The sequence below is a fragment of the Protopterus annectens genome, chromosome 5.part0 (assembly GCF_019279795.1).
Source record: "Protopterus annectens isolate FY-2018-M chromosome 5.part0, PAN1.0, whole genome shotgun sequence".
Taxonomy (NCBI): domain Eukaryota; kingdom Metazoa; phylum Chordata; order Ceratodontiformes; family Protopteridae; genus Protopterus; species Protopterus annectens.
In genome coordinates this window covers 338,495,879-338,521,550 of record NC_056735.1, presented here as the reverse complement: position 1 = coordinate 338,521,550, position 25,672 = coordinate 338,495,879, and positions in this window count along the sequence as shown.

Below are 25,672 nucleotides of genomic sequence, written 5' to 3'. Positions count from 1 at the left end.
TATATCTTAAACCGCAGCTTAACAAAATGTGGAGTACTAACAATTTGCAAACAGATGATCCAATCATATGGTGTTTCTTAAAACGTTTAAAAGTTTTGATGCCTAGGTATAGCCTCAGTAACATTTCTATATAGTGCTCTTATCATATGGCTGACAAGGAAAACCTACTATAGAGGTCAAAAGACTGAGAAGCAAATTGCTGAGTACTAAACCAATAACTGAACAGGATGCAGAATGGAGTTTTAACTAATCTGTGAAACTAATTTAGTGTGTGTTGCAACAATGAAAAATACTTCTTAAAAGAACCAGGCATTCAGACATTTCGTACACTTGTAACTTGAACCGTTCCCATAAGTTATTGCTAGGTTAGTGACTCAAGGGGGCCTCTGTAAGGCTAGTCATGCTTCCTAAATAACCAGAGCTCAGAATCCAGCCCTATACCTTGTGTTTGTGAGGTACAAACCTCAGCTATAACGCCAACCTCTCTCCCCCCATGTTTACAGCAAGTGAAAATCTTTGTCCGCTATTACTTTCTTAAGAGAACTCTCTTTCTCATAAAATAGCCTGTTTGTTAGAACATATACTCTGCTAAGAACTCTGTGCATACAGAAGACAAATGTGCTGAGAAGGTGAAACAAATTAAAGAAAGGTGAATGGAGTAGAAAGTACTCTTAAATGGCAGAACTTTTATACAGCTCAAAATCTTATGATGAGCCATATTAACAAGTATAATAAATGCATGGTGTAGTGCATAAGAAACATAAATAAAAATTTTTATTGAGTATTGAACTATTAATGCAGAGGATGTGTTAACCTACAAGGAACATTGCCCTATGCCCTATGGAGAAATGGTCCAGAAATAAAATGAGTCTTTGTGGTAGTTAAAGGGTTGGTTAGAAAAGAAAAAAAAAATGTGTGTGTGTGTGTGTGTGTGTGTGTGTGTGTGTGTGTGTGTGTGTGTGTGTGTGTGTGTGTGTGTGTGTGTGTTTGTATACAGGAAAAGTGTTTTGCTAAAACTCTGGTGACATTTTGTGAAATAAAATTTATATATGATGCTTCTTCTAAAATGTATCTCCCCCACCTTACCAGTGAGCAAGGATCCCACTGCTATCACTGCATGAAGTGGAAACTGTGTGCAAACCTGGTGAAACTGAGTTTAAATTCCCTGAATTAAAATAATACGGCAAAAAAAAAAAATATATATATATATATATATATATATATATATATATATATATATATATATCTGCTGCTCTCAAGGAAGGAGAATTGATGATACGTCTTACAAAAGTGAGACACATGGGCTTACAAAAGAACGTGGTGTTCAATAACTATTTTTAGTCACCAACAGTACTATGATATAGTCGAATGAAAATGATTTGCATCATAATATTGCTGACAAGCAGGAGTCAATGGATGTTTTACAGCTCAGTGTCATAATTATGGAAAATAAATCCTTGTTATTTGAGAGATAACTCTGGTTGTAAGAATTCTGAAATACCTGGAGCAAATAATGTAGAAATTAAGCAGAACTTGAATTTTAAATTAGAGTGCATTTCTATGAAACATGGTCATAGCAAAAGCAATCGATTAAATTGTAAGAAACATCCATGTGTAACAAATGGCTAACCCAGGATAAAGGAAAACAAGTGGGACATTCTCTCAAAGGTGTATAGCTATGCAAGGTGAGGACAAGGCATACATGGAGAGTATAAAATCAGAAGGTAGAAGGGTGGGTACAGTCATTAAGCAAAAGGAAATTGATAGCAATGTTAGAACAGATGCTGATTGCTAGAAATGAAAATAAAATGATTAACATTTTTACAAATGTCTAAGATGTCCTTGACCAACAGAAGAAACGGCAAAATAAAACAAAGGCATTGATGATTTATTTGTCCAAAAGACTCTCTGAACTTTTTACACAAACTGGAATAGGAACTCTAAAGAGCAAACCTAAAAGTCCTAAATCAATTGACATCACACATCAAAAGGAAAAACAACAAAGTGTCCTGACGATGAAACTTGAAAGTTATGGCAAAAGTCAGTTTCAGATACAAGTTGAAAACTGTGTACTTACAAAATGAGAAGGAAGAATTGCTGTTTCAAATTAGACTTGTAGAAACACACATTCACGCATGGGTATGCGGCTTCCTTAGATTAACCATTGTGTTTATCAAGTGAAATACTAAACTATATTCAGCAAAGCTAGAAAGACTAGCAAGACCTAAACAATTAAAACAAATAAAGAATATAAGGTCTGAAGTGTCACAATCACAATCCATTGTCATATATAGAATCTCTAGCTTCAATGATATATTACCAAGGAAAGTTAACTTCTCTTTAAGGAGAAGTTGCTGCCCTTGTAACATTTTATCTAATAAGTCTGACCAGGTCCTCGGGCCCATGTTTTGTGGGCATTGGTTCGCAGTTTGTCATAACATATATATTATTATTTTGTTTCTTAGGAGTACACTATGGAATGAATGCTATGATTTTATATCGAGTAGAAGATCTGTGCACTGCCACCACCTGTTCCAAACCACAACCTAATATACATATTAAAATTTCCCAAATGTCTTAGATGAAAAAGTCCTATGATTAAGTTTTAATGCAGCATGATTCATTTATAAAACTGAATACATGCATCAGTCCTCTAAGCCAGATGTGAGGTTGATTTTAACAACATTCAACATTAAACAAATGATGTCCTTATGAACTAGTCAAGTTGTATTATCAGTATTTGAATTTATTTTATTATTTTATATATTAATTTCATTTAAATGTTATTTTCCATTTTAATTCATTTTTATTTTAACTTCCCTTAGTTATATAAAACATACAGTAGAATCATATTTTACCAAATGCCATTGCATTCATTTTTGGCTTAGCTTATTAGAAAATAGATTGTAAGAATTCATGTCTGCTTCTCATTCATATCTCTTAGCCATTATTTTACTCCTGACTGCCTGCCACCATTCACGTTCAGGTGGTATGTGTTAATCATTCCAGCAGCTACTGATATTTGGAAAAACGTAAGATTGAAAAAGAGACAATGTGCAGGATATCATACATTGCATGGGTATGTGAGCAAGGAAGGAGAATATAAAGCAGTCTAACTACATGTTGTCATAACTATCACATAACTATGACAGTGACATTATCCCCCTGGCAGTAAGAATCCTAAGCTGACTGTAACCAGAGATTTGTTTATCAATACATGATGTTAAGACAAGAACCATTGCACAAATGAATGTAGGTTATCCCTTATAAGTCCCAGGATATTAAAGGCACACACACACACACACACACACACACACACACACACACACACACACACACACACACACACACACGCACACACGCACGCACACAGACACACACACACACACACACACACACACACACACACACACACATACACATGCACAAACATATGTAGATAGATACATAAATACATATACATATTACAAATCAGTGTACAGTTCAGCTTGAAGTATGGAAACATTGCAGATCAATTTGATTGCAGTATAATACATTATCATGGAATCATTAAATGACTTTAATTTGAAACTGTGGATTCTGACTATTTTGAGTGCTCACAGCAAAGTATCAGAAGCACTTAGCCTGTTAACTGTGGCATGTAAATAATTGCACAAGATCACTGGCCTATTTAAGGATAAGCTTATGTGACCTATCAAAGAATGGCATAGTAATGACTAGGGCTGCATTCCTGTTGCCCCATAGAGTTTAAGCAGTAATAAACCAGTCTTATTCTTCCTCTCAAATATTTTTTTCTTATCTAGGCCTCACATTTTCTCACTTATCAGATACAGGTCCCATTGAAACAGGAAGCTAGACTGCTGATCTAGAGCTCCCTCTCCACTTTGACATGACTGGCCAGAGTAGCATGATAAACCTGTATACTACCCTTGCCATCAAAGCACCTCCACAGATACCATATCAAAAGGTAGCTGAAGTCATTTTGTATCTGTCAATCATGGCTGTTTATTACACCAAATTTACAGTTTTTTACCAGTCATGCTAATTGGTTTACATTGGCCATGGCTGACTTGATTGGGTCCAAACCTAATCAATCCTATGCTACTGTTGCTGTTATATATGTGCATCTACACAATTTCTATACTATGTCCACTCCTAGAGTTGTGTTACATACAATACAATGGGAACACATTTTGAATTTAGATCTGATGAAGTCTGATGAAAGTGCTTATGTAGACTGTAATACTTTTTCAGTAAAAAAGCAAAATCTGAAGTTAAGGGCAGAATACACATATGTGTTTCATTTATTTAGTTTTTGTGTTTTTTTATTTATTTTTATTTTGCTTCTAAATATGAGTAAGATTTACTGAGTGGAACTTTATGTGAGTGTAGCTTGGCCTCTATCTTAACTTGTCATGGCTGAACTGAATGTTAAAACTATACATTTGTACTGATATATACATTCCAACATACTTTAAAGCCTTCAGATTATTTAATAGGCATTTTTTCAATTACTGGATAGGTACAAATACACAAAAATGATCCATTTTGTTATAATTTAATTTGTACCCAGAGAACACACTTAAGGAAATCAACTACATCTACTCTGCTGGAATGGAGGCTAATAGTTGCAGATGGGTTAACACAATATGCATCTTCATAAAGATGGCTGTTATATTGTATTTGGCAATGTTTTTAAAAGCCTCCATAGTGTAATTTGGTATTTTATTCAAGAATATATAATTAGTGACATCATATCTGCACACCTGTCCCCTTTGGAAATTGGCATCTGTTCATCAGCATTAAAATAAAAGAACTATGATGAAAAGCATCCTCATTCTGCTGTCCCACAGTACTGACTGTGACCAGAATTAGTTATCCAATACAGAATTCTTTTGTGAACTTACATTGCTATAGCTCAGCAGACCTCATCATCTGATGTTCTTCTTATTGATCATTGCTGCAGAAGCCTTAGCTATATGGGTTATATCCTACCAAGGATATAATAGCTGTACAGCTTCAAAAGCTTCAGGGTTCCATCCACATGCATAAACTGTCAGGCAGTTCAAGCTGAGCCCACTAAAAGTCAATTTTGGGTGTGATGCCCTTCAGAGCTTTACAGCTGCCAAAGAGTACACACCTCTGAGGCTTCTGAGGATCAACATCCGGCTTGTACTTTCCTTAGTTGTTGGGAAAAACTTTTATTTTCTTATTTTTTACTGGTAATTTTACTGGCATTGCTGCTTGATTTCCCCAGGATAGAGGCATCATTTTCCTTTTGACCATGGAACAGATTGTTACTCATATGGTGGGTCCTTCTTCCAGCAACAAAAAGAAAAAATTAAGTAAACAGCCTTTGACACCACAGCAGGCTAGAAATTTGTCTCAGCCACAGATGGGTGACCATGCTGTGGCCACTTGTTGTACCTCAAACAACTCATACATTACACCATTTCCATGTGATGTAGCACCTACAACCACTATGGACCATGAGTTTGGCACATACTCTGTGGCTATTGAGATTCCTCAGTAGACAAGGGAAAATCACTGTTATCAGTCCTGGGAAAGGGAACAGTAGTTTCCCTGTTGCGACAGAATTCAATGCCCACTGATGGGAAAGCAGCGCATTCCATTAGTAACATGGTTGGTCCAATTTTTCCTGTCAAAAAAGAACAGAAGACCATGCATGTATCTACTACTCAAATTTCTTTGGATAGGAGTAGTTTACTGCGTCTGACTCATGGTTTGATTCAGGCCATTGATCCTTCTTGTGGAGTAGTTTCCAGTAAAAGAAAAAGGGATGCTTCCTTTCCTGAAGAGCTTCAAGATTATGAATCTGAACAGGAAGATGGAGGGACAGATTCAGGGTTTTGTCCTCTGATTTCAGATTCAGACTCATCGGATAGCTTTGTTTCTGATTCTTCCTGTGGGGGCATCTCTTTCTCTGACAGTACTGCTAGAATGTGTCAGCATTTTCAGTAGGAGATCATTGAGGTTTCTCAGTCTCAGAAAATACTATGAGTTGTTACAGAAGAATTTTCCAGAATCTACGTCCATTCCTTCTGTCTTTTCTGCTTTAGATGGTCTTTGTCTTACTGCCTGCAATTTTTCTGATAGTCAGCCAGCTGTCAAAAAAAGGGAAATATGAATTATAAAGTTCCTCAGTATTTTAAATTTTATACAATATCCCCACACTTGACCCAGTATAGCTATAGCCTTAGTTGACCCCACTGATACTAAGCACTTAGTTAATTCCAATCCTACTCTTTCTAAAAAGGATGGGAAAATTATTGATAGGTATGGGAAAAAGTGCATACTTCTACAACTTTGAATTTCATAAATTTAAACTGTCAGGCTCATATGTTAAATTTATTCTGACATATTGTGAATGTATGAGGAATGTTCCATCTACAGGTTCTACATGACAAGAAAATGCTTTAGGTAATTTAGCTTCTATTGCACAGGTCACTACTTACTGTGTGTATAACTGTCGATACTTCTTCCAGGGCTATGGCCGCTGGTACAGTTTTAAGCTGATTTGCTTGGCTGCATTCTCAAAACCCTCCTGATGATGTTCAAAATGAGATTTTAAATTCTCGCTTGGCTATAGGTTTAGTGTTTGCCCCCTCTACTGCAGAGGTGATCAAAAAGTGTGATGGAAGGGGCTAGGTGATCCAGGAAATCTTTAAGATTTTTTCAGCCTTCGTTTTCCAAATTGCCTAAGGGATTTTCTTTCTCCTTATCCATTTTCAGCAAAAATCAGAATAAACAGCCTCAACAGAATTCAGGTAAATAAACGTTTAAGAAGAAGTGGCAAGGAGGTTCAGAAAATCAGTCTCAAACTTCCCAAAACCAAGGACACTTCAACAAGTCTGAATGACTGTTCAAGTGATCTTGTGAACTGTCTTCCTACCCTGGTCCTCTTTCTCTTTCAAAAAGTCTGAATCTACATTTTTTCTCTTTGACAAAAGATTTTTCATACAAATGGATTCTGAAAATCATTCATTAGGGATGTAGTTGGCAGTGAGACAAAATTCAAGGGGGTCATTCCTCATCCTGCAGATCAGACTGTTTTGTTTCCACCTTTTCTTCATCACATGCAGTCCCAATAACTGATAGAACCAATTCCTCCTTCCCATGTGGGGCAACGGTTTTAATCAAAGATGTTCCTAGTTCCAAGGAAAGAAAACACTTGAAGACCAGTTCTGGATCATTCTTTCCTAAAACTGTTTGCAATAGTGCCCAAATTCAGTATAATGTTACTTCACAACCTGTTGCCTCTTCTTCCTCTTTCAAGCTTCCTGGTAACACTAGACTTACAAGATGCTTATCATCCCATTCCTATTCATAGAGACTTCAGACGTTTCTTAAGGTTTTGTGTGTCTGGATCATGTTATCAGTTCTCTGCCTTACCCTTTGGACTATCCATTGCACCAAGAGAGTTCACAACGTTATAGCTCATTTCAGGCTACAGGGTATCCACTTTTTTCGATATTTAGACAACTTGCTTATGTTTGCAGTGTCTTTTTCACAATGTCAAGAATCTCTCTCTCTTGGGTGAGAGATCTCTTGCACAAGCTGGGATTCCAAGAGAACATTCAAAATTCTATCTTGGCACCCACACACAGGATTGTGTTCCTGGGATGTCAACTAGACACCTCATTTCAAAGGGCTTTTCATCCACAGAAAAAAATAGATCTGTATGTAGGTCTATTTCTAAATGTTTCCACTCTCTGACATCAGGCACTGGGAGGGAATAACTCTGTATTTTGGGTCTCATAGCATCAATGATTCTCATGATACCCCTGGCAAGACTCCACATAAGAAAGATGCAGTGGTATCTGACATCTCTTTGGTCCCAGCATTAACATCCGTTATCTTTTCAGATCCCAGTACTGGGGTTTGACAGAATAGAAATCACTTGGTGGATATACAGATATACTTAAATCAATGCTTCCCATTCTCCCTCCCTGCTTCAAAGTAGTCAGTCACTACAGAAGCTTCAGAATTTGCTAGAAGGGCAGTTTCATGAGAGATAAAAATGAATGGGGTATGGGACACCGGGACAGATTTAAGCACATAAACATCAAGGAGATGATGACCCTGATCAAGGCACTCAGCTTTTTAAACCATCTTTCATCCCTGGGACCTCTGCAAGTAGTTACAGACAATACCACAGTGATGTGATACATCAATAAGCAAAGGAGAACCAGTTCATACCCCCTTTGCAGACTAGCTATGTTAGCTTGAGATATAGCTTCATAGCACAATCTCACTTTACAGTCATCCGACATTCTGTTAGAGCAAAACTGTGTTGCAGACAAATAGATCAGTACCAGGGCAGACCCTCACGAATTGAAACTAGATCTAGCGATCTTCTAACATTTCATCCATCTGTGGGGAGTTCCTCATGAAGATCTCTTTGCCTCCTTTCTGAACAATCAACTGGCAAAATTCTGTTCCTAGACTCTATGCAAGAAGGCCTAGAAAACAGGTGACCTTTTCATAGGTTCATAGATTCATACTAGGCTATCTGCCCGAGGGCATTTATAAGCCTAGCCCATAGTTTTGTGGCTTACGCCACCCCTTTAGTTTGGAGAAACTATGCCCATTATTTTGCTGTGCCTCTGTCAAGCAGTGACACTGAGGTAACCCCTGGGGTGTACCTGCGATCTCCCATCCATTGGTCAAGATTCCTCTTGAACAAGGCCAGCGAGGTGCTCTGCCTCACATAAACCGGGATTTTGTTCCACAGCATAGGGAGTCTTTGGGTGATGAATCTATCCCTCCAGCACGTCCTATTAATAACCATGTCGAGGTTTAAGTCTCCCGCCCTTGTGGCTCTGAGGGATCTAGATTTTTTGAGATGAAGCATGTTCATCAAATTTGGGTTTGACGTGGCCTTGTATGTCAGGCATAGGTCACCTCTGAGCAAGCGGTAAGCAACTGAATATAACTGGAGTTCTTTCAGTCGGGCAGCATAAGACAGATTTTTGAGACCCTTTATCCTTTTGGTGAGGAACTTTTGTGGCCTCTCCAGCTGCTGCAAGTGTCGGGTCAGATACATTCCGAATGGGGCATTGTACTCGATCATTGGTCTGATGAGTGATGAGTATAGGGAGACTATGACTTCCCTTGATCTAGATGTGAATCCCTTCATGATAAGGTGGGCAATGTAGAAGGTCTTCCTAACTACTTTAGCAATATGAGTGTCAAATGAAAGGCTACTGTCAACCTGGGTTCCCAGGTCCCTAATAACTTCTTCTGTGTTCAGGGGATTGCCAGCTATATGGTAGCTGGGGGTAACCTTATTTTTCCCGAAGGGTATGACTATGCATTTCTTGGCATTTAACTTTAGGCCATGGCTTTGGCACCAGTTATCCGTTTCTGCGAGACCCTTCTGAAGGATATCTGTGTCGGATGTGTTTTCAACTACGGCGCCCAGTTTGCAGTCATCTGCAAACTTTGTCAGCCATAACCCTCCTGTGTTTGCTTGTACTTCAGAAAAGTAGATGCCAAACAAGAGTGGGCCCAGGACTGAGCCCTGTGGGACACCACTTGTGACAGGCTTTGAGTCTGACATGGCACCAGCAACTCTGACCCTGTGGGTTCTGTCACTCAGCCAGTTTGCAACCCATCTTGTAATGTATGGGTTTACATTTAAGTTGATGAGTTTTTCAATGATACCCGAGTGAGGTATTGTATCAAAAGCCTTCGCCAGGTCTAGGTAGGCTGTATGGACTGCCTTTCCCTCGTCAATGGCCTTGGTGACTGTTTCAAAAAAGTCAACCAAGTTTAGAAGGCATGATCTGCCTTTGACAAAGCCAAACTGGGTTGGATCCAAAGTCTGCAAGTTCCCTATGTCTTTATTTATGAGATCCATTATGATCCTCTCCATGGCTTTGCAGATAAGGCTTGTCAAGCTAATGGGACGGTAATTTCCAGGGTCGGTGGAGGCACCGCCTTTGTGGAGTGGGACCACATTCGCTGAGCGCCACTCCCTGGGTACGTATCCGGAGGTGAGACTAAGATTAAACAGCTGTTCTAACTGTGGGTTTAATTCCTCATTGAGTTCATGGAGCACACAGCCGGGGACACCATCAGGTCCCATGGATGCTGTGTTCTTTGCCTTGGAGAGAGCAGTTCTCACCTGGGCGTTAGAGATGTTTGGGGGGCTACAATCATTTGGTATAGATATCTCTCCTTTAGGGGAGTTTGCACTGAACCTTTCAGCCAGTATGTTGGCAATGTCTGTAGGATCAGTAATCTTCACATTATTTTGAACTAATTCTGAGCATATCTGGGAGTTTCCTCCTAGGTTTCTGACATAGCTAAAGAATGCCTTATGGTTGTCTTTAGAGTCCTTAGCTATTTTTTTCTCAAAATTAGCTTTGGATGATTTTATGAGAGCTCTTAGCTTTTTACTTATAGTGATCAGCGGTGTCTTACCTTTTAAGGATTTTGCTCTATCTTGTAGTAGCGTTCTCCTTTTGTTGTAGAGTTTGTTTATGGCTACTGTCCACCAGACTGGACACTTGCCTTTGGAACAAAGAGTCTTTGTTTTGCTTGGGATTGCCTGATCCATGCAGCCCTGCAGGTGCTGGTAGAAGGCATTTGTAAGTGATTCAGCGGTTTGAGTAATGTTAACCGCTGGCTCAGGGGCCTTAAAGGAGACCACACTAGTCTTTAGAAGTGTGAAGTCGGCTTTCGAGAAGTTCTTTACTGTGGTCTTTTCCTTTGGGGGGGGGGGCGGGATGAGGACCTCCAGCGAGATTAGTTTGTGATCAGATCTCACCAGTGAGGGGTATACTTCCGGCGTTGAACATTGTGCTCCCATGTTCATGATGATGAGATCAAGTATGTTTTCTCCTCTTGTGGGGATGGTGACTAGTTGTTCCATGGCATTTGAGTTTATGAATTCCAGGAAGTTTTGGGCTTGAGTGTTTGGGCTTGAGTAGTGTTCCCAGTCTATATTAGGGTAGTTGAAGTCACCTAGTATGATGGTGTTCGGAGATACATTTATCCCCTTTCTTTCATTGGGCAGGACTGTTTATGTATGCCTTTCCACCCTTTCTACCAATATCCAGGGTACTTCTGAGGATTCAGAAGGAATCCCTCAAGATCACTGTGGTGACTCCCTTCTGGCCTAGGCAGATGTGTTTTTCCTTATTTTGGAAATGCCCGAGGAAATTACCACAAACTTCCTCACAGAATGGATCTATTCACACAAGAAAAGGGGTGTTTGATACACCCTGACATCAATCAACTCTGACTGACTGCCTGGATAATTGGGTCTTAATTCCTTTTTGCACCTGCTTTCTGAGGATGTGCTGCAGGTACTCATGGAGGCATGAAAGCCTGGTACTAGGAAATCATACATTAGCAAATGGAAAAGATTTTCTATTTGGTGCCGACAACATAACCAGCAACCATTCAGGGCTAGTTGTTCTCTGGTTTTAAAATACTTATATGAGTTACAATCCTATGGCCTTTCTTATACCTCTGTCAAAGTTCTTTTATCGGCCATTTCACCATGCCTTCTGGGGTCCTCCTCTTTCAAGGCAGGCTCATATCAAAATGTTCTTGAAAGGAGTTTTGTATAAGGGGCCTCCAAGCAATCTGGTGGCCCCTCTTTGAAATCTTAATTTTGTGTTAGAGAAACTCACACATGCTCCATTTGAGCCAACTAATCTGGCTGACTTGAAGTTCTTAACATAGAAAACAGATTTTTTGATTGCTCTGAACTCTTCAAGATGGGTGTGTAAATTTTAAGCTCTTATGGTAAGTCAACCATACCTCATTTTCCATAAGTACAGGGTTTCTGTGAGAGTTTCTTTTATGCCTAAAGTAGTATCTGAGTTTACTGTAAGTCAAACTATCCATCACACCATTTTATTTCCTGAATGTAAACATGAGGGAGAAAGAATATTCCATACCTTGGATGTTCACAGACAACTCAGACACTATCTTGACAAAACTAAACCTTTCAGATCATTGGATCAGTTGTTCATTTCTTGTGAAGGTAAGAAGAAGGGGCAACCTGTGTCAAAACAGACTATCTCCATATGTTTTTCTAAGTCTATTACCTTTTGTTATATTTACCATGACAAATTTATTCCCAGCAGGGTCAAAGCCCTCACTACAAGGAGCTTGGCTTCTCCTGTGGGTTTTTGGAAAGTGTTTGATTCTAGAAGTATTATAGAAGCTGATACTTGGTCTTCTGTGTATATTTTTACAATGTGCTATAAACTGGATTCGTTCTCTAGGTCTAGATCATGCTTTGCTAGGACTATTCTCCAGGAGCTCCTTGACCCTTTTCCTTCCACCTGCCAAATATTGTTAGCTATGACAATCTACCCATATAGCTAAGGCTATTGCTGCACTGATCAATATGAAGGACATAGTACAGTTGTATAACTTGAGATTACCATAACAGTAGATGTTCATATGGTCACTGCAGCACATGCCACTCCTTCCCATCATCCCCATTGTTTTTTGGTGTGTTTTTTATACTAGGGTGTGGACATTTTTTTTTTTTTTGTTATTCCTAGCATGTCCTATCAGGGCTCAGCCTCCCTTTGTTTGCTGGCAGGTAAGCTCTGAAGAGTTTCATGCCCACACTTGTCTTTTAGTCAGCTCAGTTCAAGCTGCTTCACAGTTGGGGCACATTGATGGTGCCCTGAGCCTTTGAAAGCTGACCATCTGTTATATCCTTGGCAGGATATAACCAATATAGCTAAGGCTACTGCAGTTATGACCATTAAAACATCTACTGTTATGGTAAGTCAACTAACACAACTGTACTCTCCTGTCTGTGTGATAACAGCATATATATTGCTTTTCTTATAATTTCTTCTTACCTACATTTTCAATACAGAGAAATCACAATCAGTTTCCCTGGGTTAGCACATAATTTTCTTTTCATGGAGTAATAGCAATGAGCCATCATTTTACTACTGGGGTGGGGCACCAATATTTAGAAGCAGTATCTTATACAAATGTTATTTCACAAAATGCCACTATAATTTTAATAAAACACTTTGAAATGCACACACACACACACACACACACACACACACACACACACACACACACACACACACACACACACACACACAATTTTTTTTTTTTGCTTCTTTTCCAACCAACTGCTTAACTACCACAAGGGTTCATTTCATTACTGGATAATTTATTCATATTAGTGACACATAGCAAATCTCCTTGTAATTATGACATTTCATCTGCATTAATAGTTCAATATTCATGTTTTTATGTTTTTGCCATGGGTTTCTCATTGCTCTTAAGAAAGATTTAGTACTGTACAAAAGTCCATTTAAGAGTGCTTTCTACAAAGTCATCATTTCTTTATTTTGCTTTAGCTTCCCAACACACCTGGCTTACACACACTCAGTTCTTGGCAGAATACAAAATTCTACCAAAACATGTATTGTTCTCTTCAGAAAGCAATAGTGGACAAATGAAAGCTATAACCCCAACAACAAACTGATGAAAACAACAAAGACTGTAGATTGGACTGTCAGCAGTTAAATAAATGCATACAAATCAATGCACCAAGCTGTAAAACAACTCATACCAGCCAAAAATGGTTAGCATTTTTGTTTAATCCAATATTACACTTCTTCAGACAACACATACAGTTCCTCACTTCCTTTAAATAAGACCTAAAAACATTTCATTGGCTAAGACAATTATTTAAAGTGGTTAAGACAATTACTGAAAGTGATGCTTCCTTAAAAACATTTTCAATGGAGAATTTGTCACTATTTATAAGAACATGACACCATCACTACCATAATAAAGTTGAATTATAAATACATATACAACACATAAGTTCATAGGTTCATAGGTTCATACTAGGCTATCTGCTCTAGGGTATTTATAAGCCTAGCCAGAGTGTGTTTGGCTTTTGCCACCCATTTTAAATGAATTTTGCTATGCCCTTTTTCGAGGTTAGTATACTGTGCCTCTGTCTAACAGTGACACAGAAGTGATACCTGGGTTAAATCTACGATCTCCCATCCACTCATCAAGATTCCTCTTGAAGAGAGTCAGTGAGGGACTCTGTCTAACCTGGACTGGGATTTTATTCCAGAGTGAAGGGAGCCTCTGGGTTATGAATCTGTCCCTCTAGCATGTCCTATTTATTTCAGTGCTGAGGTTCAAGTCTCTCAAGCACGTAGCTCGATGGGATTTGGATTTTCTGAGGTGCAGCATGTCCATTAATTCTGGGTTGGACATGACTTTATACGTCAGGCACAGATCGCTTCTGAGCAGGTGGTATGCCACTGAGTAGAGCTGGAGTTTCTTTAACCGGGCAGCATATGGCATCTGTTTGAGCCCTGTGATCCTCTTGGTGAGGTACTTTTGGGGTCTTTCCAGTTGCTGCAGGTGTCTAGTAAGGTACATCCCAAAAGGGGCATTGTACTTAATTATGGGCCTGATGAGGGATGAGTAAAGAGGCATGATGACCTTCCCTGATCTAGATGTGAATCCCTTCATGATTAGGTGGGCTATATAAAATGTTTTTCTAACCACTTTGGCCACGTGGTTTTCAAATGAGAGATTGCTATCAACTTGGGTCCCCAGGTCTCTAATTACTTCTTCCAGATTAATGGATTACCACCTATGTGGTAATTTGTGGGCACTTTGTTTTTGCCAAAGGGGATGACTATACACTTTTTGGCATTTAGCTTGAGGCCATGGCTCTGGCAACAGTTGTCTGTTTCTATGAGGCCCTTTTGTAGGATGCTTGTGTCAGCTGGAGAGCCGATTATGGCGCCTAGTTCGCAGTCATCTGCGAACTTGGTTAGCCACAGTCCTTCTGTGTTGGCCTGTACTTCCGAGAAATATATGCCGAACAAGAGAGGTCCCAGGACTGAGCCTTGTGGGATGCCACTTGTAACTGGTTTGGAGTCTGACATGGCTCCAGCAATTCTAACCATGTGGGTTCTGTCCTTGAGCCAGTTTGCAACCCATCTAGTGACATAGGGGTTTATATTTAAGCTGGTGAGCTTATCTATAAAGCCCAAGTGGGGTATTGTATTGAAGGCTTTTGTGAGGTCCAGGTAGGCTGTGTGGACCACCTTCCCCTCATCAATGGCCTTGGTGACTGTTTCAAAGAAATCGACCAGGTTTAAGAGGCAGGATCTGCCCTTAACAAAGCCAGAACTGGGTAGGATCCAGTGTCTGTAGGCCCCCAATATCTTTATTTATGAGGTCCATGACGATCCTTTCCATAGCTTTGCAGACCAAGCTATCAGGCTTATGAGGCGATAGTTTCCAGGATCCGTTGAGGCACCACCTTTGTGGAGAGGAACTACTGTTGCTGTATGCCACTCTTTGGGTACATATCCTGTAGTAAGGCTGAGATTGAACAGTAGTTTTATGTTTGGGTTTAGCTCTTCTTGGAGTTCCTGTAGGACGCAACCCAGGACACCATCTCATCCCACTAATGCTGTGTTTTTTGCTTTGGAGAGGGCTGCTCTTACCTGAGCATCTGAGATGTCAGGGGGGCAGCACTCTGCTGGGATAGATATTTGCCCTTTTCGTGGGGAGGGGGGGAGAAGTTTGCGCTGAACCTATCAGCTAGGATGTTGGCAATGTCTGTGGGTTTGGTGTATTTTTTGTCATTTTGGACTAATTCTGAGCATATCTGGGAATTCCCACCCAGGTTCCTAACATAACTAAAGAAAGCCTTGTGATTATCCTTAGTGTCCTGTGCAATTTTTCTCTCGAAGCTGGACTTAGCCGATTTTATGAGTGCCTGTAGTTTTTTGCTAATACTGATCAGGGATGCCTTCCCTTTTTGGGATTTTGCTCTATCATGTAGTAGGTTCTTCCTTCTATTGTATAGTTTGTTTATGGCTGGGGTGCACCAGACATCTATGCCTGCCTTTGGAGGATTGGGTCTTGGTTTTATTTGGGATTGCATAATCCATGCATTCCTGAAGGTGTTCATAGAATGTGTTTATAAAGGATTCTGCGGTCTGGGCAGTATTTTACCCAGGCCCGGGGGCTTTGAAGGATTCCACCTCAGTTTTGAGGAGTGTGAAATTTGCTTTAGAGAAGTTTTTCACTGTGGTTTTCTGGGCAGGGGGTGGAGTCGGGATGTGAATATCTAGTGAGATTAGTTTATGGTCTGATCTTACCATTGAGGGATACACTTCTGGTATGGAGCATAGAGCCCCCATGTTGGTGATGATCAGGTCCAGTATGTTTTACCCTCTTGTGGGAGTGGTAACAAGTTGTTCCATAGCATTTGACTTTATAAATTCTAGGAACATTTGGGCTAGAGTGTTGGAGCTAGAGTAATGCCCCCAGTCTATGTTTGGGTATTTGAAGTCACCCAATATAATGGTGTTTGGAGAGACCTTCATATTTTCCAGTGTTCTCAGGAAGGCCGAGTGGGGTTCCTGAGTTTGGGATGGTGGTCTGTAGCAGGCTATAAACTGGAAGGTAGTTTTACCCACTGTTAGTTGCACATGGATAGTCTCTGATGCTTCGTGCTGTGCCACCAACCTGGAGGTGTGGGTATCTTTGACAAATATTGATACTCCCCCTCCTTTTGTGGTCCGGTCCTAGTTTTGGGGCCGAAAAGCATGGTATGAGGTATAACCTTGTAGTGCTGGGGTGCTCTCGGAAGCCTTGAACCAGGTTTCTGTTACTGCACAGATATCAATGTTCTCCATGCTAAGGAGAGTTTCGAGTGCATGCATCTTGAGGTTTAGACTTCTCTTAGTTTCTTATCCCTTGTGATACCTATGGAGGTGGGTTTGTCTTTTGAGCCTTGCCTAAAAAAGGCACTATGGGGGTGGCAAAAGCCTTTGCCAATTTCTGAAAACCCAGGGGTGACAGGTGCAAGCCGTCCCTAGCGAAGCATCATGGCTTGCTGAGCATGTCATCCCAGGCTGACAGGCATTGGATCCCCTTTGAATGACACCAATACTTAAGCCAATTGTTGAAATTGATCATCTTGTCTTCATATTGTGGCATCATTTTTTGGTGAGTGTAAGATGTTACTCAAGGTCAGGGTCATACCGGCCTGGGCTACATGCTCAGAGAGCTCCTCTATGTCTCTTTTCATGTAGTCCAGGGAGGTACGTCTCAGGTCATTCACACCAGCATGGACAATGACTGAGTCATATTTGTACTTGCCTTAGAGTGACCTGAGTGCTTGTGTTATGTGGCGGATCCTAACGCCCGACAGGCAGCTCACCGTGACCTTCTCCTTGTTCAGCCTGGTGAGCGGGACGTCAGTGTGCCTGATGATAGAGTCACCTATTACAAGTGTATCAGGTGTGTTGTTTAGCCTTAAGGGCTGTGACTGTTCAGCACACTGGCTTTGTGAGCTATGTGTTGCACATGTTTTGTTTTGGGGTAGTGGTTGCTTGGGTGTCTGCATTGGAGGTCTCTGCTGCTTAGGCAGATTTTTATTTAGAGCCTCCAAGTATGTTTTTGTGTGTTTATGTGTTTGGTTTGCTGTCATGGTATGTCTATGTGAGACTGGAATTGTAGTGAGTGTGGTTTCCTTCTCCTCCTGACTGGTTACACCAGTACTGAGTTGAGAGAGCTTAGCCTCCAGTTTGGCTATATGGTTGCATCTCTCACATGTGTTGGAATTTGTTGAGAGGAGGAGAGGGTTGTCTGTGTACATGAGGCAGTTGTAACATCGCCTCAAGATTTCCAGATTCATCAGCTGGACCAGAGAGGAGATTGAAAACTGACCTTTGGACATGCTAGAATAGTATTAAGTACATACTTCTTAAAATTCTTTGCAATTTAAAATGTACTAAATATGTATTCATATAGTTATACTAAAAAAAACTTGCTATTCGATCTTTATAATTTCTTTCTTTCTAAAGCATTTAATTTTACGGCTTGGAAATTCCATAATATGTTTAGATAAGGCATTATTTATGTTGAATTCTCCTATGGCATATTCATGTTCATAAATTCTTTGGCTAATCTTTCTCTCTGGTTTTCCTATATAAAATACGGTGAATGAACTGCAGTGTGCCATTAAAAGGAAAATACAATTGTAACTCTAAAGCAGTGGTCTATCTGGCACACTGCATTTCATGCGTCACATTTTATATAGGTAAAACAGAGAGAGAAATATTAGCCAAAGAATTTATGAGCATGAATATGGCATAAGAAAATTCAACATAAATAATGCCTTATCTAAACATATTATGGAATTTCCACGCCATAAGTTCTACTTTGTTATCATTGACCATGTACTTATAAATGATAAACAACCATTGGGACTACAACTAGAATTTAAGGAATTAAAATGGCAGCTTCAGCCGCAAGCAGACTCATGGCCAGGTATAAATGAATGTACCTCAATCTCTGCAGTGTTAAAATTAAAGGCTTTAGAAAGAAAGAAATTATAAAGATCGAATAGCAAGTTTTTTTAGTATAACTATATGAATACATATTTGGTAGATTTTAAATTGCAAGGAATTTTAAGAAGTATGTACTTATGTGTTGTATATATATTTATAATTCAACTTTATTATGGTAGAGATGGTGTCTTATGTTCTTATAAATAGTGACAAATTCTCCATTGAAAATGTTTTTAAGGAAGTATCACTTTAAGTAATTGTCTTAACCACTTTAAATAATTGTCTTAGCCAATGAAATGTTTTTAGGTCTTATTTAAAGGAAGTGATGAACTGTATGTGTTGTCTGAAGAAGTTTAATATTGGATTAAACGAAAGCGCTAACCATTTTTTGCTCGTATGAGTTTTTTTACAACTTGGTGCATTGATGTGTATGCATTTATTTAAATGCTGACAGTCCAATCTACAGTCTTTGTCATTTTAAATAGTGGACAAATATTTCACTAGCTTTAAAAACAGTCCAATAATAAATGTAAGAAATGGCTGGTCCTTTTAAGCACTATTTTTTGCTGTTGCAACACAACACACTAGTTTTAATAGCTTATTAAAACATCACTCTGCAGGCTATTAAGCTATCAGTTTTGGACTCGGCAATTTGCATCTCACTCTTTTCTTTCACGTTTGTTTTGAATCCTATTTGCCAACCTGCAGTTCACTTACAAACAACAAAACTTCCCCAGTAGGGTTTCCTTGTTAGTAATATGGTAAACAGCATAATGTAGAAATGTTACTGACCTTTTATACCTATGCATCTGAACTTTTAAATGGTTTAGTAAACACCTATTATTGTGCCTGTAGTTTGCAAATCATTAGTTCTTCTGTAGTTTAAAACATACGGTGTAGTCAAAATTTCCAGTGCGCACACTTCAGAACTGCCTGAATTCATTTTCTCAGAAAGGCAGTGCAAACATTTTTTCCTAGTTATACTATTGTTGCTGAATACAGTTGTTTGTACTGCAGTGCTGCTTTGTTCCAACCTTCTCATCATTTACTGATTCAGTTTTTAAGCACATCACATCTCTGCTCTTTGCATGTAATAACAATACTTTTTTTTTGCATTTAAGGAATTTCTAACAGCTTACAACAAGTCATGAGTAATTTCATACTGTCATTCTTTACATTTCATTGATCTTACGTCTTCATTTAAATTCCAATAAGTTACTTTTTGGAAGACAATTATTTTAGAAAGCAGCCTTCCAGCAATTTCATAACACTTTTATAACTTGCCATTCTGCAATTGTTTTTCATGCTACTCTTTTAAAACTTAAATTAAGAATTGTTTTACTTGCGTCAGTCTTAGGATTTAGCTTCTGTTTTGTCTCTCAGCTTGTATGTACTGCAAACAAAAACCAATGGACCGGTCCAGCACTTTGCCGAATAACTTGCAAGCAATAACTTAAACTTACATTCCACTCTGAGTATAATGCTTGTAAAACCTATCAAAAACCAACATAATAATGACTGAAGCTAGAATTCAGGCTGTCTTTGTTCAGTATCAACTACCAATAGGTTGCCAGCCCATAACCACCCTCAAACCAGTTATACATGATTTCTCTGGACTAATCACAATGCTGCTCTCTATTCTTGTTGCTCAATAGGGCTTAATTAGTAGTAAACCAGTACTTATGAGAAAAAGAGCTAGAAAATATACTATTTTGCAGTATGCGTCTTATAACTTGTAAGCAGTGCAGAATGCTATTATTTTTGTTCCTTTTTTTGGGGTCTGTCGCTCATAATATCTGTGGATTTCTGTTAACTGATATACCTTTCAACTGTCCTTGGTGTTATAGAATGTCTGATTTTGCTTTCCATTTTTGCCATATCCCTTGTAAATCTTGTGATTTCTCTGGTGAAGTATTAAGAATTATAGTTAATCAGTAATGCCAGACATTGCAATTTAATGCTTCTTTTCATTCAGAAAATGCATATTTTCTCTTTTAGGGGATCGAGTAGTATGTTACAGGAAAAACAATTTTAGTTGTAGACAACTACTGTACTTAAAGTGAGAGATTTTCCTCATAACTGTAACTCTTAACATTTTCTTGTGGATACTAATGTATTTTTATCTAAGCAGTGGGCACTGGGCTTGCAAAACATAATATTCTTTTTTTCTGCAGAATATGAATTTGGGATTCAGATAATTAATACAAGGAAAGGTCATTTTGGACTAAGGTCTTTCTCCAAGCTATTTTTTTCAATTGGTGTAATAAATATATTTGTAAAATTAGAAATAGTGTGCTTTGCTATTTGATTCTTTGGGGAGTGGGTTAATAACAACTGTAGAGTTTCGTGTTCAACTTACTTTTCACATGTACTCAGAGAGTCTGTGACATTAATGCAATATTAGTATTTGTAATTCTCGGTGTTGTGCTATGAGTGTTCCAAATATAGCAGAAGTGATGTGATTATGGTGGTCATTGAGTAAGTCTTCATGCCAGGTTGACACAGCTTGCCTTTTTTCTTTTGTTCTACATTGGTTTAGCACTACCCTGGATTTATGCAGGTGAATAAAGATGTGGTGTTCAGTTCTTTTTACTTGTATTTGAACAGTACATAGAAGACATCAGATGAATTTACAGAATGTTAGGCAGTTCTTTAACTTGTTTCATCTTAGTTCCACATGCATATACTAAAGTTACAGTTTAATTTACCTGTTGTACAACATGCTCTTTATTCTCGTTTTCCAACCTGTGGTAAAATTTGTGCAAGATTTATTTTTAAATAGGGGATATTGGCTGTATAACAAGAGGAAGAAAATCATAGCAAAAATTAGGAGGTGCAGCACCCAGCAGGATAAAAGCACTCTCATCAAACTAAACAAACAACTCAGAGGACAAATAAAGTCTACCAATGCCAAATTTATGGTAAGTTTGGTCTCCCATTCCAAGGACAACCACAATGCATTCTTTAGTTATATCCGCAACCCCAGACAATACACAATTGTGTGCACAGCTCATTGTAAATGGAGCCACCTTTATTGAGCCAGAAGATATAGAAAACCTCCTGGCTGATAAATTCAGCTCCACCTTTACCCCTCTATCCCCCTCAACATTCACTCAGGAAATATCATCAAATATAAGTCCCCCTACTATCACTAGGGAACAGGTTCTTAATACACTCTCTAAGACCAATAATACTGCATCAATGGGACCAGACAATATCCCAGGATGCCTTCTAATTAGCATGAAACATGACCTATCAGGGCCTCTGGAATTACTATTTAACTGTAGCTTCGTGCATCATTAATATAGAAAGGCAACAGTCATCCCCCTGCACAAAGGTGAGCCATCTACAGACCCTGGAAACTACAGACCCATAAGTCTCACTAGTCTTATATGTAAAGTCATGGAATGATTTATTATGGCGATGATCAATAGAGATATCGTAAACCTGCAGACATTAGGCCCAACCCATTTTGGTTTCATCAAGGGCAGATCATGCCTACTCAACCTGGCAGACTTCTTTGAGAAGGTCACCAAAGCAATGGATGAGGGTGAAGTTGTTCGCACTGCCTACCTTGACCTGGCCAAGACATTTAACACAATACCCCACTCAGGCATTGTTGACAAACTCAAGAGGTTAGATTCAGATCCATATGTCACCCAGTGGATAGCCACCTGGCTTACAGACAGGACCCAGGAAGTTATAATTGGGGAGTCCACCTCTACAAAGAGGCCAGTCACAAGTGGAGTCCCTCAGGGATCAGTCCTTGGACAACTCCTTTTTTGCATTTATTTCTCAGAAGTCAAGGACAATGTCAGTGGTCTCTAGCTGACTAAATTTGCAGATGATTACAAATTATGAGCTGTTGTTGAATCTCACACTGACACAAATGTTCTCCAGCAGAGGTTGACACAGACAGACAAACAAATGGTGTCAGAGCCATGGACTAAAACTAAATGCCAATAAATGCATATAAGTATCCTTTGGGAAGTCATCCATCCCTAGTAACTATCATACTGACAACACACCCCTTACAGCTGACCCAGTAGTCAGGGACTTAGGGACACACATAGATAGCAATCTTGACTTTGACGATCACGTATCTTCAGTGGTGCAGAAATCATTCTATGTTGCACAACTTATAAACAAAGGTATGGCATCTAAATCCAAGGAAGTCATTGTTCTACATTCATCAGACATATCATATCGGCATTCATCAGACATATCATTGAGTACAATGCCCCCTTTGGTATGTACCTAACCAGGCATATCCAAAAAGTGGAATGTCCATGGAGGTTCCTCACTAAAAGAATACAGGGTATAAGTAAAATGTCCTATGAAGATTGCCTCAAAGTCTTATGCCTGTATTATGTCTCCTACAGGCTTTTGAGGGAAGATCTATGCGTGGCATACAGGGCATTGTCAGACCTCAATCTGATGGACCTCCTGCATATCCACAAAACAAACAGCACCATAATTACCTGTTCTAAAGATTTAAACCTTGCCTGTTATATAAATAAGACCTGCTTGAAAGATAGGTATGTATCCCAGGGACTACCCCATCTATGGAACAGGCTCTCCATCCATATGAAGCAGAGCTTCTCCCTAACCTAATTCAAGTGTAACTTGGACAACTGGATGGAAAACCAGAAATTCATCCCTGGTTTGCCACCTATGTCTCTAATGGACACAGGTAACCTGCAAATGGTTCATCTCCCAGACCCATGCTTACACTTATCAAGAGTATCAGAACTTGTCAGAGATTTGGCTAGGCTTAAAAAGCCCCCTGTGGTCATTAGCCTAGTAAATAACTATGAAGCTATGCACATACAAAAATGAAATCAGTTGATGTGATGCTAATAAATGACTATTTTGTTAATAATTCAAACTTATCTGGTTAGCACAAAATTAATCATAATTCCTGTTTTCTGTATGAATAGGGAGCTTTGTTCATCTTAAGTAACTTGTTACACAGTACAAAAGTGATTGTTACAATTATCCTACCATGTTTATAAAATATACATTATATGTGTTTGTCATCTTAATACTGCCAGCACATAAAACAAACAAACATTGGTTTAAAGTTACTGTAAAGCACTACAATTAGGATACAAAAATGGTCTTATTTTGTATACATATAATTCCCCATAACTCTTGTAGTTACCATTTAATATTTACTTATTTAACTCATATGCGTAATTTCAACTATGTTCCTTCTTAACTGTGAAATGTTTCATTAAAACCTTAAATATGAGTCACTGTAGTTATTAAGACTTGTTATTCTTCTTATATCACTTAGTGAAATATATATTTATGGATTATAATGATTACATTCACTTTCATTTTTTTTAATTTGCAAAATGAGGAAAATAAATTACATATTTATGTTGTTATGTTTACTGATTATCAGAATAATCAGGTGGTTTAAGCTGATGAGGAATACTTTCCTGGAACTTTCATTAATGTTAGGTATTTTCTAATGCAACATGACTGACAGAAGGACATGTGTGGCACATTGTAATCGTTCTTAATCTGAGTTGTTGTGATATGATGAAATATAAGCTCCAGTGATTTATTTCTCATGAGTATTTGTTTCAGTGACAAGTGAACAGATGTATTACTGAGCATAGCGCATTTATCATTCAGATATCAAAAACATGTTTGAATTATATGTATGTAATATGCTCATGATTAAAATAATGAATAGTTGTTATGATTAAAGATATACAATTGACATATTTTGGCAATAGGTTTTGTTACTGATGTATGAAGTTGATATTTTAATTTTGCGGTCAAAAAGTATATATAAAGTTGCATAAACTTTTTATCTTGAAACCAGAGAATGAGCCATGACTATCTCACCCTCATTAAAGCAAAACACAATGTGCAATTTACCTTGTGGTTAACTTACTGGTGCATTTATAATGCTAAGCATTTAGTTATTGGTATGGAGATTTATAGCACTATTTGTAGATATGAGGGGAAAAGGATAAAAGTTACAGGGTATGCAAGTAATAAAATGGTATATTGATTTTAACTGACTGGGACTGGTTCAATTCATGCTATCATTTTAAGACAATTGTATAAAATGCATAAATAAATTCAGAATAAAATATTGGAGGTATACTCACATACACATATCATCTTTCTGTTTCAGACACATCGGGATGAAAAAAAATCAGGAAAAATACTGCTAAGAAAAATATCTGACATGCAATTGTGTCCTTGGCACAAAGGGACAAAGGTCTGGCTGTCCAAAATGGTCATCCTGTCCTAATGCCCTAATAAGTTCACAAACAGTAGCTACACGAGACTAGATGAAATCCTAGGAAGACAAATTTATGTAATCAAAAATAGCCTAGTATATCTTCCCTTATGCCTGGCACTGCTAATCAGATCAGTCAAGCATTGGCAAAATAGACTCATTCTGAGATTGTGTCAACACAACATAAACTGCAACTTTCAGAGACATAAAAATGTTTCAGTCATCAGACACCAATCAATCAGTGATGTAGTTCTAGCATTAATTTTCATAACAGCATTTCTACTAACTGCTGATACTGCTCATGCTAAATGTATGGTAGACTTTATAGCAAGCTGCTTGCTACAGTTTGTAAAAGCAGAAAGTGTTATTTTTTTAATTGCTCTTCAGCTTCACTTTGGCTTGAGAGGTGCTGGATCAGAGCATGGTCCCTTATTTATTTATGTATTTCTTTTTTTTTTGCTCCTCAGCATGACAGATCAGGTAATAGCACTAGGTGCTAAATGAGCCAGCTATGGCTCTGGTCACACCAGTAGCCTGAATGGTTATAATTCATCCACTCTACTGCCTTCTGAAAGCCATTCATCCTAGTGTCTGCATCAGAATGCAATTTTCAACAGCTGCTGTCTGCCTCATCTTGTGGTTATCTTAAATGCTGCTTGTACAGGAGGACAACATGGTTTTATATATATATGTATATGGGTCCTTATTAGGGGCGGCTCGTGCTATAGGACTGCAGGACTGCAGCCCTCCCACCTACAAACAAAAAGAAAAACAGACCGTGAAACATAAAATTAAAGAAAAAAGAAAACAAAACATTTTTTTTCAGGAGTCCCAGAACTAACGATGTGCATGCGCAGACTGCCCCACAGATGCCCAGGAATCTGTGCGAAGTCAGACAGCCTGAGTCAGCAGTCCGGATACAGGGAAGGCATTTCTGCCCCGCAGATGCCCAGTAATCTGTGCCGTGACGACCGCACAGAACAGAGGAGCTCCGGACTGCTTCAGCAGCAGACAGGACCAATCAGGAGAGAGGTGAGGT